The sequence below is a fragment of the Felis catus genome, chromosome F2 (assembly GCF_018350175.1).
Source record: "Felis catus isolate Fca126 chromosome F2, F.catus_Fca126_mat1.0, whole genome shotgun sequence".
Taxonomy (NCBI): Eukaryota; Metazoa; Chordata; class Mammalia; order Carnivora; family Felidae; genus Felis; species Felis catus.
In genome coordinates, this window is record NC_058385.1 from 68,416,381 (window position 1) to 68,429,576 (window position 13,196).

The window sequence follows — 13,196 nt, forward strand, 5'->3', positions numbered from 1 at the left end:
GATTTTGTAGCAGCGGTTGAGCCGGTGGATCAACATCCATGACACTGGTAACATGACACGATTCCTGCTGAGCCTCTAGGTGGCCTCCGATTCTTCCCGACACCGTCATCTAGGCAATCACTGTTATTCCATGGGAATGAGCAGACCAGATGGACTGTTTGCCAGACCCCAGGTGACAGGGAGCCTCTGAAGGCTGCCTTTGGTGTCTGGGTGTGTTGACGACACCGCCGGGTGTCCCTCTCCCTTGTTCTGTCTGCCCTAGTCCTCAGAGAGCTGGTGGCCCGGCCACCGCGAGCTATTCAGCACTCGCAGGGTATCTGATTTAGTCTGTTTGGTCCCTTTTCTTAGTGTTTGTACTCTGGGCTTTTTACAGCTTCAAAGAGCTTCTCACCCATATTCACTAATTAATTCATTACTCCAGCCAGTAAAACCTGAAGCAGCCAGAGGAGAATGTCATTAGCGAGAATTCTAGAGGCTCATTATTTAGAGTACGTTGCCAGCTCCATCCACCAAGGCTGTTAACCCTTCCCTGGCTGACGGGCTCCTCAGGCAAGTGTGTGTCCGGGTAGGAGTCTGCTAGGCACTCAGCAGTCGCCAAGCACCTACTGTGTGCTCAGCTAGTAACACTGGGTGCCGCGGGGATACAAGAACTCATAAAACATGGTTTCCGACTTCCAGGGCCTTCAGTCTGGTGAGAGCTCTGGAGTCAGGCAGACCTGAGTTTGAATCCCGGTCATTTATAAGCTGTGTGACGTTGGGCTAAGTAGCCTCCGTTTCCTCATCTCTAAAACGAGAGGCTCATACCTCTTTGGGGGAAACGTGAGGATATACGACGTCAGGTGAATAAAAGGTCCGGCACGCAGTGAGTGCTCCAGAAACTACACGTTTACTAATGTTACCCAGACGCGTGCCTTCACGTGCGTCTCTCATCCCGAGCCTGGCACGGGTGCACAGGACAGTGTGGAGGGAGGAAGGGAGCTGGCAGAGGGTAGAAATTTGGGGGACGCCTTTATTTCCGGGGTGATCTGAGGAAGAGGGAGCAGAGAAGGAAACTGAGGGCAGAAGGGTAGGAGGGTAGGAGGGTAGGGGGTAGGAGGGTTGGGGGGACCGCAGGAACGTGCCAGCAGGCAGGTTGCAGCAGGTGAGCTTTGAGAATGGGGAGGCAGGAAGGTGGCCGCCAGCAGTTCCCTGCACTGAGAGGTGGAGCAGAGTGTAGTCTGAGGACACCCATTTGATCACCCACGGGCCGCCGCGAGTCGGGATGGCCAGGAAAAGCTCCACTCAGTCTCCTCCTGCGGGGATCACGGCTGACCACCAGCCTCCGCCCCTCCGGACTGGATCCGCCCATACGCGGGTGCCTCGGGAACGTGTTGAAGAACAGCTATGTGCCAGGTATTCATCTCAGCGTTTTTTTAAGTTTATTTATTTTGAAGGAGAGAGAGAGAGAGCACACACCTGAGCTGGGGAGGGGCAGAGAGAGAGGCAGAGAGAGAATCCCAAGCAGGCTCTGTGCTGCCAGCTCAGAGCTGGACGAGGGGCTCGAGCCCACAAACTGTGAGATCATGGCTTGGGCCGAAACCAAGATTCTGATGCTTCGCCAACTGAGTCACCCAGGAGCCTCTCGTCTCGGCACTTAAACTACTTATTCATTTAATCCTCACGGCAGTTCCGAGGTATAGACAGTATTACCTTTGCTTTCCAGGTGAGAAAAAAGAGGCGAAGCTATGACTGGCACCGAGACCCGATCCCAGGGTCTGCTGGACCATCCCGATCGCAGGCCCTTTAGTAAGATGTTCAGTCTGCCTCTGTTGTTACTGTCCACTTGGGCAGCCAGCCTCTGCGCCCCCTACTGCCTTAGGTCTGTGTTCCGACGCAGTCCCCAGGACGAGCTCTGCCCTGGTTCCAGTCCCGCCTTCTTGTCAAGGGTTTGGCTGTCTTTTCCTTTTCCCACTGTGGGTGCAGGGTTAAAGCATATTGCTAAAACCGTGTCTCTTCATGGATCTTTTCGCATAACATTTAATCGCTGGTAATGACTGTGACCCCAGCGGCACTCGTGTAGTGAACTTCAAGTTGGCATTTCAATTAGCTGTACTGATTGCCGGGTTTGGGCATTTCATATATTTGTGAGGTAGCTTAGCCTGAGAGGAGTCAGCTAAGGGACTTATTACCACAGTGCTTCTTGGGGGGAATAAATAACCTCATTACAGCTTCTTTTGCTCTGGCTGAGAGAGAGGAGGAAAAGTTGAATCTCTCAGGGCAGTTGTTTGCGGGGGCGCGGGGCTCGGTGCCTGGGACTAAGTGGACCAAGCAGGAGGGTTGCTTTCCTTCCTTCCTCTCCCTTCCTCTCCCTTCCTCTCCAGCCCTCTCCCGTCTCCTCCCCTCCCCTGTCCTTCCTTGCCTCTTCTTTCAGTTTGTCATTTCTTTTGTTCTTTTGCTAAAGCTTTTGATGGAAATAATGTAGTGACCTCTAGTGTTCCCAGGACTCAAAGGTTTGTGGATATAGATGGGGTCACATTAACAGTTAAACTTGGAACTTACACACACACACACACACACACGCACACGCGCACACACACACACACACACACACACACACGTGCTTCAAAGTCCAAGTCCCCTCTTTCCCCTGGGATCCTTGGGAGACCCCCGGATGTCTCAAAAGTGCTTACAAGCTGGTTTTCCTATGGTGTCTGCCATGTTCTCCCTCTCCTGCTGTCCTCTCCTGGTGTCCTGTCAGGGCTCCTGGAGGCATTGGTGGCAGTGTGACATCTCTGAGAGCACAGGGTCCCTTAGCTGCCCTGCAGTGGGGCCACCTGGAGCCCTCAGCATGTTAAAGCATCCCTCAGGGCTGGAGCTGCCCCTGGACATGAGGTTTAGATACCGTCTTGTTCCCCCATCCCTCTCTCTTCCCTCCTCTCCTCTGGGTGCCTGTGCCTCAACTCTATCCCTCTTCCCTGCCTCCTGCCCCGTTCAGTGAGATAAACCAAACCCGCCTCCAGTAAACTCAGCAGACACCCGGGCCCCAGCGAGGCTCACCTGGGGTGCGCTGTCAACTTCAAAAAGAAGCACTGACATGGGTGCTTATGTTGATTTTTGCTGTAGCTGACTTTAGGATCTGCTCTCAATCAGGGTTACCACGATGGGCTGCTGTTTTCCTAAATGAACGCCTGTGTGGTCTCTGGAAAGAGCCCTGGATTTGGCGGAGTCACAGATCCTGATTTCAATCCCTCTGGTACTTTCAATTTAGGAACCGCTCCCGCGTTAGTTAATATTTTTTTCACTTAATTTATCTGTAAATTCAACAGGGTTCAATGAGATGCTGTCAGTGAAAATTTTCCTGGTACATAATAATACCAGGGAGATATATGTGTATGTATATGTGTGTGTATATATATATATATATATATATATATATATATATATATATATATATATATATAATATATATAAAACATATATTATATATATATATTATATATATATATATATATATATATATATTAACCAACCTTCACTAGACTGTTTAAAAACATACAATTGCCTGCTGTAGCAAATCTCAACTCCTTTCCCTGCCACCACCATGATGGTCCCCATGGCCCCCCTCTACTTGCCCTGACCTTTCCCACCTTCCTGCCCTGGCTCCTTTCTTCTTCCTCAGCCTGTTGAGTTGGGAAAAATCCTCAGCTAGGATTCGGACCTAAGAGACCTACGATTTCATTCAACCTCACAGTTTTACTAGCTGCGTGAACTCGCGTGCTTCCTGGGGCTTCCTGTTGGTTTCTGGTTCCGGTTCCGGTTCCGGTAAGCATCCTTCTGGAAGCAGCGGCGCCCTCGTGTAGCAGCCCCTGAAGCCAGTTTGCGTGTGGGTTCAGCCTCATCACGCCCGTGCCAGACATCAGCCAGGCAGTGCCCCTCGTCATAACTGGGTCCCGGGCTCATGCGGTGGTCTTCCGCTGAGCTCAGGGACACCGGTCTCCGCTCAGCAGTGTCCCCTCCTCAGAGGCTCGAGTTTCAGCTCCAAGGGGCCCCTTCTCCAAGTTCCACAGTTTTAATAATTAATCATTTCAGCCTCTTCCCTTGGTTAACCCAGGCCTAAGTGGTTACTTGAGAATTCTCTTTTTACTCAGTCATCAGGTTAATAGCTTCGTGTCTGGTTAACAATTTTTAATTCTAATTCTGTTTAAATAGCCGCTGTGCTTTCCGTCTCCTGATTGAGGCTTGGTTTATACAAGTGCCTGGGGTGGGTCAGGCGCTCTTGTGGGCTCCTTGGAGAGGGCAGTAAACAAAATGGAGAAAATATCCCCCTCGTGGAACTCACCTCTGTTCAGGCAAAACAAAACATAAATACATGCATAAGGAAAATATGGTATGTCCGAGGTGTAAGTGCTGTCTGAAACATATCTCCAGAAAGAGATGCAGAAGTGCCGGGAAGGCGGTGGTTTGCAATTTAAGCTATAATGTCTACGTGACAGCCCTCGTCATATATATGAAAATACTTTGTGGCCCGAATATTGGGAATTATTTTCTTGCGTTCATAGCCGAGCCTTTTTGGGAATCTTGGAGGCTGTGTAAAAGCAGAGAGAGTGTAGAATGAACAGGACTCTAAATGGGCGACACGCCTGGAACAAAAAAAAAAGCCAAATGTTTTAATTGGGTGGCTAAGGAGGATGAGTGTGAGTATGAGTGTGTGTGTGTGTGGGGGGGGCAGTGGGGATTCCTCTCAATTTACAGCATAATCACTGAATCCAGCAGTCTTCCTTAGAACAGTCTCAGGCTCATTTTAAACCACGGATACTATAGACCAGAAAGAGACTCCATTTTTCAAATAAACCCTTTTACGGTTTTGCTCATCATTTCACAATTCTCGAAGGATTCCAATCATATTTGTGCACTTATTCCTCATTTTTCGTCCCGGACAACGAGACCTCTTGAATTGGACAGTCCCACCATTGGGGCTGTTCATTTAGGGGGTTTGCCTAGGGTGGCAGCTTTTTGCTTTCAGGTTCCCGAGTCCTGAGGGTAGATGCGAACAGTGTCTTCAGGACAGAAGGGCGTGGCTCTGGGTTGTGTTGAACTCCACAGGCTGGAGCCAGGGAACAGGCTTTGCATCTCAATGAGCAGCCTAATTTCTTGCTGACAGGTGTTGTAATGGCTTTTTGACAATTCTTTTTCTCAGGCCTGGGAAAAAAAAATCTGGACTCCAACTGGTACTCCTTTGTATTTCGCAGACCAATTTTTTTGTGTTGGTCAGAATGCTAGGTGGTAAAGCCCCCAGATGAAAGAGTGGGGGTGGGTTTACTCAGAGAGATCGACCAGCCTGGTCTGTGTGAGACTGGTTTCCATCCCGGGTGTTTCTGCCGAAGGGGATCCCTCCTGTCCTGATTTTGGAAGAAGTCACAAATTTTCCTCTTCGACTTTCTGGAAATGTCCCTGGGCTGCACAGAACGCTTTGCTTATTAATGAGGAGGAGAAACAGATCCACCTCTCTTTCCTGGTTGTTGTCCCTTTGGCATCATTCGGAGCGAGAGAAAGTTTATTTTATTGCTATTGCCAAGGGCCCAGTTAGAGTCTAGGTTATGCCCAGTGCTGGGATTCAGAGACATCGCATAAGTAGGTGGACCGCACGCCAGGAAAGGATTCTGAGTGTTTGGTTTGTGCTGGGCACTGTGCTGTGTGCTTCACATGCATTTATCTCATTTAATCCACAGATCCACCCTATAAGATGATTGTCCTTTTTTTTTTAATGTTTATTTATTTTTCAGAGAGAGAGACAGAGAGAGAGAGAGTGGGGGAGGGGCAGAGAGAGAGAAGGAGACAGAATCCGAAGCAGGCTCCAGGCTCTGAGATGTCAGCACGGAGCCCAATGTGGGGCTTGAACCCGTGACCCGTGAGATCATGACCTGAGCCAAGGTCGGATGCTTAACCGACTGAGCCACTCAGGCGCCCCGAGATGAGTGTCCTTATTTTACACAGGAGGATGTTGAGATATTGGGATATTGAGATAGGAAGTAACTCAAGTGAGGTTTAGAAGTGGGCCTCCAACCTAGGTCTGTTGACATGGATTGCAAGGGATGCCTGCTTGAGGCAGGTGGGGGGAAGGGGGATTTCTGAGATGAAACCACTTCATGTCCCTTTCTACAACTCAATGTTCAAGGTCTGAGAGAACGATTATCTTTGCTCTATGTTCTGAAGACAAACCAGACCAAATCAAACCTAAACTTGTGCAATAGTTCTACTAGGTTAGCTACTATTGTTTAATACTTAAAAAAATTTTTTTTAACGTTTGTTTATTTTTGAGACAGAGAGAGACAGAGCATGAACAGGGGAGGGTCAGAGAGAGAGGGAGACACAGAATCCGAAACAGGCTCCAGGCTCTGACCTGTCAGCACAGAGCCTGATGCAGGGCTCGAACTCACGGACCCACAAGATCATGATCTGAGCTGAAGCCGGACGCTCAACCGACTGAGCCACCCAGGTGCCCCTATTGTTAAGTACTTTTAAACTTCTGATCATATTTAATTTTCTCAATATCCTGAGAAATAGAGATTAATATCCCCCTTTTTACATATGGCATCACTGAGCTTGAGATTGAATTCACCGGTCTTCCTGAAACCAGGTTCATGATTTCTAAAGGTTAATCTCTTCTTTGAGATTAACAGATCACTGTTCTCATTATCGGTGGCTGTGGACCAACCACCCCAAAACGAAGTGACATAAAACAACAGTCATTATGTTATGCTCACACTTTTGTTGGTCATGAATGAAAATAGCATACAGGGAGGATAGCTTCCAGCTGAGTGGGGCTTCAGCTGAAGGTGCTTTCACTGCTGGAGACATCTGGGTTGGCTCAATTGGATGCCTCTGGGTTCTTCGGTTGTCATTTTGTTTCTGCTGGAAGCGAATGTCCAAGATGGTGCCTTCACTCATGTTTGACATCTGGGCAGGTATGGCTGGGACAGTTGGAATAATTCAGGCATTTTCTCTCTGTTTTTAAAATATTCTTTTTTGGTTGTTTATTTTTGAGAGAGAGAGAGAGAAAGAGAGAGAGAGAGGGAGAGAGAAAGCACACACATGAGCAGGGGAAGGGTAGAGAGAGAGGAAGAGAGAGAGAGCCCGAAACAGACTCTGAAATGTGAGCACAGAGGCTGATGTGGGGCTCAAACTCACGAATGAACAGTGAGAACATGACCTGAGCCGAAATCAAGAGTTGGACGCTTAACTGACTGAGCCACCCAGGTGCCCTAGGCATCTTCTCTGTTTATATGGACTGTTCAAGGGGTTACCTTGAGTTTCCTCACAGTGTGGTGATTTCGTGGCTTCTCGTTCTTAGCACTATTGACATTTTGGGATGGATAGTTCTTTTTTGTGAGTGGTTGCAAACAAGATTCCAACTTTCCTAATCTCCAGCTTTTATACAGTTCACTAGGCTATACTTGAGTTTGAATGACTCATTGTTGAAACATGGACTCTGTCCCAAAGGCCACTCAGTCTTGTACTTCAGGACTCCTTTAGGAAAGCAAATGCCTGCTATGCCAGACACGATAACATTTAGCAATGCTGTAGCAGAGGATGTAAAAGGATGCTTTATTTATATAATCTTATGTACCACACACTATTTTGGGTAGGTATAAATATCCATATACCCATATACATAATTTTTTATGAAGTTAAATTCTGTTACGGTAATAATATCCTCATTTTATAGTTAGCAGCCCTGAGACTTGACCATGTAGGTCAAGTGACTTGCTCATCTTGGACAGGGTAGTAAAGATCTTACAAGGAATGGGACCCTAAACGTGTCAGCATCATGAAAAATGTAGGGGTTAAGCATGACCTAGCTCCAGAGCTGTTGTAACCCTTCCCACTCATACCACAATATCTATTTTAGTTTGCCCATTTGAAAGTCATGCCTCTGTATGACTTCAGCCTCTCTCTCCATCTACCTAATAACATCTGGGAGCTTGGGAAAGGCTTTGTCTGATAATTCATCTTGCCCATCAGAGTCACTAGGCAATCAGCGGGTTTCTTTGCAGAGAGGAAAACCAGGCTGACAGCTCAGGGGAGCCTGATGCAATATTTTTAGGGCACTTGGGTCTGTGCAATTATTGTTTCTCAGTGTTGATTGTCAATGGTTGCAAACAGACAACAACTGTGTGAGGTTGTGCAGTCGCTGAGCCCCTGAGTGACAGGTGGTCATTGTTTCTGGCATTTGACAAGGCTTAAGTATAGACATCACGATAGGTTGTCACTACAGGTTCAGTTCAAGGATGTTTTTATATGGAAAGGAGAGGGGTCCTGGAGAAGGAGTTTGAGTCATAAAGAAAGTTTGGTGTTTTGCCACATCAACTGCTAAATCGCACTTACACTTTCGCCAGATCCCCCACAGACTTTAATTTTCAGTTTTCATTTGAAAATAACAATGTCAGTTTATGGATCACTGGGACTGAATGTCTCTGTGCGAATACCAGAATGTTCTAGTATTTCTGCCCTCGTAGACTGCGAATCAGTAATTCCCTGGCACCCAGTAGGTGTTCAGGAGATGTTGGTTAAGTGAATGAAAGAGCTGTCATTTGGCCTGAGAGCTGAAATGGTGTGCATTACAGGTGTTGACAGTGGAGAACACAGTATATTATCAGTTGTAATCCTCATTATTCCAGGGACTTATATGGTCCAGCCTCAGAGAGGGCTCATCTCAACAACAAAAAGTAGCTAGAGCAAAAATTATACAAAAGTAATTCATATTCATTTTTATTGACTTCCTCAGAGAACACTAGAGGGGGAAGGACCGTTTCATTCACTGAAACATCGTGTACTCTCCCTTCCCTTTTCTCTCCATGTTGCTCTTACCTAGTGGCTTCTTCAGAGTCTCTAAAGGTACCACCGCCAAGAATTACTTCCTTGTAATTCTTAAGCAGTTTTATATCTCTCCCAACAACCTCAAGTTTTTTAAAATGTAACTCTCTTTGGCCTCTTCCTTCAGGCAGGACTCTTGGTTCTCTAGAGAAGAAGGGGGTTAGGGAAATTAATTGGACAATTGCAAGATTTTTATTTGAATAACAAGGGAGAGATAAAGACTATAAAGACTCACATGATAATTTTTATTCTATAATTGCTTCATGTATTAATTTGTTTATTGAGTAAATACTAAGTAGCAACTATATGTATAACAATTTTTTCATACATTCATAAAGATAGGGTTTGCCTATTTTCAATTTTAATATCTATTGGCAGATTACTTTCCCCCCAAGCTGTGGCAATTCATGCAATCAGTTTTCAAAAGTGCTTGTTTCTTTGCATTTTCATCAGCTCTGGTTATTATCTCCTCTTCAGTTGTCAGTCTGATGAGTTACTTTGATTTGCATTTCCCTGAATGCTAGTAAAGATGTTCTAAGAATATTTTCATACTTATTATCCATTTGGATTTTCTCAGTAGTGATTTGACTGTTTTTATAATTTTCCCATTTTCTGATTTTTTCTTTTTAAATAGGCAATTTGTAGATGTTCTTTATATATTAGGGATGTTAACCCTTTCCTTATATAATTTGTTGAATTAATTAGGATAGTAGTAGCTTCTATAACAAATGAACCTCCAAATTTTAGTGGCTTAATACAACAGAATATTATTTCTTTATTTAAAAAAAAATTGTAAGTGCTTATTTATTTTTGAGAGAGAGTGAGAGAGAGAGAGAGAAAGAGAGAAAGAGAGAGAGAGGGGCAGAGTGTGAAGGTGGGGGGCAGAGAGAGAGGGAGACACAGAACCTGAACCAGGCTCCAGGCTCTGAGCTGTTAGCACAGAGCCCAACACAGGGCTCAAACCCACGAACCATGAGATCATGACCTGAGCTGAAGTTGGATGCTTAACTGACTGAGCTACCCAGGCATCCCCAGAAGATTATTTCTTGTTCTTCTGACAATCCAGTATGAACAGTCCTGGTTTGCAGGTGGGCAGCTTTATTCCAATTGGTATTTCAGGGACTTAGATTCTTACCATCTTATGGCTCTTCCATCCATTATGGCCTTGGAGTTCTGTGCATATAGCTAAAGAAAGGGAAAAGTAGGGTGGAGAATCCCTACCAACTTCTTAAAAGCCCTAACCTAGAAGTGCCATTCACCATTCAACATTGATGCAATATTGATGCAAGGGGCTGGCTGTGGTTTTTGGCTGGGCAGCTATCCCTGAGTGTGAATTCTTGGTAGATGGCTAGCCATCTTTCTGCCACATGTGTTGCAGGTATTTATTTTCCAGTCTAATACTTGTCTTTTGACTTTACTTATGATATTTTTGTCATAAAATAATAAAGACTATGGAATTATCTATGTCCATTTACCTATCATCCATCTCTCTCTCTCTCTCTCTCTCTCTCTCTCTCTCTCTCTCTCCATCCATCCATCCATCCATCTGTCCATCCATCATCTATCATCTAATCTTTCTATCTTGCTATCATCTTTTATTTTGTGGTTTCTACAATCCCTAACTTGCTCAGGACAAGGTTATCCACATTTCCCCCTAAATTTCTTATTACATCTGTAATTTATATTTTCAATATGGTATGAGTCAGGTTTTTTTTTTAACCACAGTTTTTTCTAGTGAATTAAGTTGCCCTTTTTTGGCCATTTTTGGTTTATTTCTTTATGTATTAACTTTATCCTGGTCTGTATTCAATTTCACACATTTGTCTAGTGTTACGGAAATAGAAGACTAAGTTGACTACAGTGGATTTATAGTAAGTTTAAGAATGGCTTCGTCAAGATAGCTATCATCTTAACTGTTAGGTTATGTGGACTTTCTCTTTAAATAAGTTACTCTGGGGGCACCTGGGTGGCACAGTCAGTTAAGCGTCAGACTCTTGATCTCTGCTCAGGTCATGATCTCATGGTTTGTGAGTTTGAGGCATCGGGTTGTGCTCTAATGGCGTGGAGCCTGCTTGGGATCCTGTCTCTCCTTCTCTCTGCTTCTCCCTCACTTGTGATCATTCTCTTTCAAAGTAAATAAATACACTTAAAAAAAGTTACTCTTGGGGTGCTTGGGTGGCTCAGTTGATTAAACATCAGGCTTTGGATTTCAGCTCAGGTCATGATCTTAAGATTTGTAAGATTAAGCCCTGTGCTGGGCTTTGCACTCATGGTGCAGAGCCTGCTTGGGATCTCGCTCTCTCTCTCTTTGTCCCTCCCTCACTCATGTTCTCCCTTTGTCTCTCAAAATAATTACATAGACATTTTAAAAAATTAAAAAAATAAATAAGCTATTTTCATCTTTCTTAGCACTAGCTTCTGTCTTTGAGAAACAAAGACAATATTTTCAGTGGGTTAAGGAGGACCACCATCCATTCTTTGACATAACTCTTTCTAGGCCCAGACCTTAACAGTATGGCATCATCTGCTTCCTCTGTCTTTGAACATTTGCTCTTGGTGCTACTGTGTAAGAAATCTGACTATCCTGAAGCCACCGTGATACAGAAGTCCAAGCCACATGGAGGGATCCTGGACAACGTGGAGGGAAAGAGAGACAGAGAGACAGAGAGAGGCCAAGGAACCTCAAAGTGCCAGAGATGTGATGAAAAGCCATTGTGAAGTGAACCCTTTAGCTCCAGTCACCCCAGCTGGTGGCATGAGATCTGAGACGAACCTCCCAGCTGAGCCCCACCCCCACCCCAATTCCTGGCCCACAAAACTGTAAAAACATAAAATGGTTGTTTTAAGCCACTAAATTTTGTGGTAGTTTGTTATGCAGCGTTTGATAATCAGACATGGTGGAGATCTCATATCACCTGTGCAGTGCCATGTTCATGAAATAAGGTAGTTCTTACTGACATTAGCATTATAATTTCTCCTGGAGGAGAGCACAAGCCAGTGGAGGACAGCTTCACCCGCAGGTGGCACCCGCAGGTGCTCAATACCAGCATGCCAGGCTGTCCATCAACTCAGCCTCTAGAATATATGGAAACGTTGGGCATAGCATGTGGTGTGTCTGAGGGGCTGGAGCCTTCCTTGGACTGTCTCCAACTGCTTCCCTGTCCTGACCTCCCTCTACTTCCTAAGGTGGTCCTTTCTTCCACTCCAGGTAGACTCTCCTCTTTGTTTATCCTGTAACATAACATGTGGACACCATGGGCTTTTTCAGTGTTGTCTTTCTGTCTCCTTTCCACATTCCTTCTTCCCACCCTGCCACTCCCTGTAAAAGCTGAAAAGGCCTCCCCTGTTGTCTCCCACTTGCTCATTCCCCATGAGCTTTTCCTAAGTGCTCTGGTTTGCGTGCCTCCCTTCCTTCTCTGAATTCCTTCAGCACTTATTTTTCACCTCTTACATGTATTTCTTTTTATTTTTTTTTCAACGTTTATTTATTTTTGGGACAGAGAGAGACAGAGCATGAACGGGGGAGGGGCAGAGAGAGAGGGAGACACAGAATCGGAAACAGGCTCCAGGCTCTGAGCCATCAGCCCAGAGCCCGACGTGGGGCTCGAACTCACGGACCGCGAGATCGTGACCTGGCTGAAGTCGGACGCTTAACCGACTGCGCCACCCAGGCGCCCCACCTCTTACATGTATTAAATGCAGGCTGTTCTGCTGCTTGACCAAGTCGTATCATGTCTCTTATTCATCCGCTGGACAAATATTTATTAAGCCTGTAACACATGCCGGGCACTGTTCTAGTTTCTGGGGATATAGCAATGCAGAAAACAGAAAAAAAAATCCTTTCTTAATTTTATTTTTAATGCTTATTTATTTTTGAGAGAGAGAAAGAGAGAATGACAGAGCTTGAGAGGGGGAAGGGCAGAGAGAGAGGGAGACACAGAATCCGAAGCAGGCTCCAGGCTTTGAGCTGTCAGCACAGAGCCTGATGCGGGGCTCGAGCCCACAAACTGAGATCATGACCTGAGCTGAAGTCGGGTGCTTAACCGACTGAGCCACCCAGGGGTTTCCAAAAAATTCTTTCTTAATGGAGCATAAATTCTTATGTGGAATAACAGCTGTTGGACAAATAAATACGTTATGTAACATGTTAGGTGATGACAAGTGTATTAGAAAATTAGGGAAAATAGATAGAAAGGAATGGTACCTTTTTTTGTAGGTGTTATTATTTTATTAACTGTTAATTATAAAATAAGCCATAAAGCTGAATTTTACCAAAAAAGCCTTATAAACCAACCTTGTGACTAGAAACTAATCATGCCAGCTCTGTTGAGATTCTCATGTCA

At 45.4% G+C, this 13,196-nt stretch overlaps 2 long non-coding RNA genes across 9 annotated transcripts in view; one reads left to right on the plus strand and one right to left on the minus strand.

The window, feature by feature from the left end:
• LOC111558569 overlaps nt 1-13,196 on the plus strand; it is a 243,718-nt gene that overhangs the window by 56,584 nt on the left and 173,938 nt on the right. The gene's annotated exons all lie outside the window — the stretch shown is intronic.
• LOC123383052 lies at nt 1,511-3,855 on the minus strand. Of its 3 annotated transcripts, XR_006592317.1 has the most exons (4): nt 3,627-3,855; nt 3,037-3,290; nt 2,670-2,742; nt 1,511-1,950 (listed from the first exon to the last, which is right to left on the minus strand). It is a non-coding gene; the product is annotated as an uncharacterized LOC123383052 (long non-coding RNA). The 3 variants fall into 3 exon arrangements; XR_006592318.1 differs by lacking the exon at nt 2,670-2,742 and having other exon boundaries at nt 1,511-2,222; XR_006592316.1 differs by having other exon boundaries at nt 1,511-2,742.